This window comes from Mizuhopecten yessoensis, unplaced genomic scaffold (genome assembly GCF_002113885.1).
Source record: "Mizuhopecten yessoensis strain PY_sf001 unplaced genomic scaffold, ASM211388v2 scaffold11091, whole genome shotgun sequence".
Lineage (NCBI taxonomy): Eukaryota > Metazoa > Mollusca > Bivalvia > Pectinida > Pectinidae > Mizuhopecten > Mizuhopecten yessoensis.
The window spans coordinates 85,898-87,308 of record NW_018408875.1 but is presented as its reverse complement, the minus strand read 5'-3'; positions in this window follow the sequence as shown (position 1 = coordinate 87,308).

Sequence of the window (1,411 nt, the reverse complement as noted above, 5' to 3'; positions counted from 1 at the left end):
GGTAACAGTTATTAACACTAGTATGTGATTGGTAACAGTTGTTGACACGAGTATGTGACGGGTAACAGTTATTGACACTAGTATGTGACGGGTAACAGTTGTTGACACTAGTATGTGATTGGTAACAGTTGTTGACACTAGTATGTGACTGGTATGTGATTGGTAACAGTTGTTGACACTAGTATGTGACGGGTAACAGTTATTAACACTAGTATGTGATTGGTAACAGTTGTTAACACGAGTATGTGACGGGTAACAGTTGTTAACACTAGTATGTGATTGGTAACAGTTGTTGACACTAGTATGTGATTGGTAACAGTTTTTGACACTAGTATGTGATTGGTTACAGTTGTTGACACTAGTATGTGATTGGTAACAGTTGTTGACACTAGTATGTGATTGGTTACAGTTGTTGACACTAGTATGTGATTGGTAACAGTTGTTGACACTAGTATGTGATTGGTTACAGTTGTTGACACTTGTATGTGACGGGTAACAGTTGTTGACACTAGTATGTGATTGGTTACAGTTTTTGACACTAGTATGTGACGGGTAACAGTTATTAACACGAGTATGTGACGGGTAACAGTTATTAACACTAGTATGTGACGGGTAACAGTTGTTGACACTAGTATGTGATTGGTAACAGTTATTGACACTAGTATGTGACGGGTAACAGTTATTGACACTAGTATGTGATTGATTACAGTTGTTGACACTAGAATGTGATTGGTTACAGTTGTTGACACTTGTATGTGATTGGTAACAGTTGTTAACACTAGTATGGGGGGGGTAACAGCTATTAACACTAGTATAACACTAGTATGTGATTGGTAACAGTTGTTAACACTAGTATGTGACGGGTAACAGCTATTAACACTAGTATGTGATTGGTAACAGTAATTGACACTAGTATGTTATTGGTTACAGTTGTTGACACTCGTATGTGACGGGTAACAGTTGTTGACACTAGTATGTGACGGGTAACAGTTATTAACACTAGTATGTGATTGGTAACAGTAATTGACACTAGTATGTTATTGGTTACAGTTGTTGACACTCGTATGTGACGGGTAACAGTTGTTGACACTAGTATGTGATTGGTAACAGTTGTTAACACGAGTATGTGATTGGTAACAGTTGTTGACACTAGTATGTGATTGGTTACAGTTGTTGACACTTGTATGTGATTGGTTACAGTTGTTGACACTTGTATGTGATTGGTTACAGTTGTTGACACTTGTATGTGATTGGTTACAGTTGCTGACACTTTTTTTGTAATATGTAATATCAGAACTGATAATCAGTTCACTGATAATCAGAACTGATAATCAGAACTAAATCAGTATGTATACCTTTGTGAGTGTAATATCAATGATAATCAGAACTAAATCAGTATGTATACCTTTGT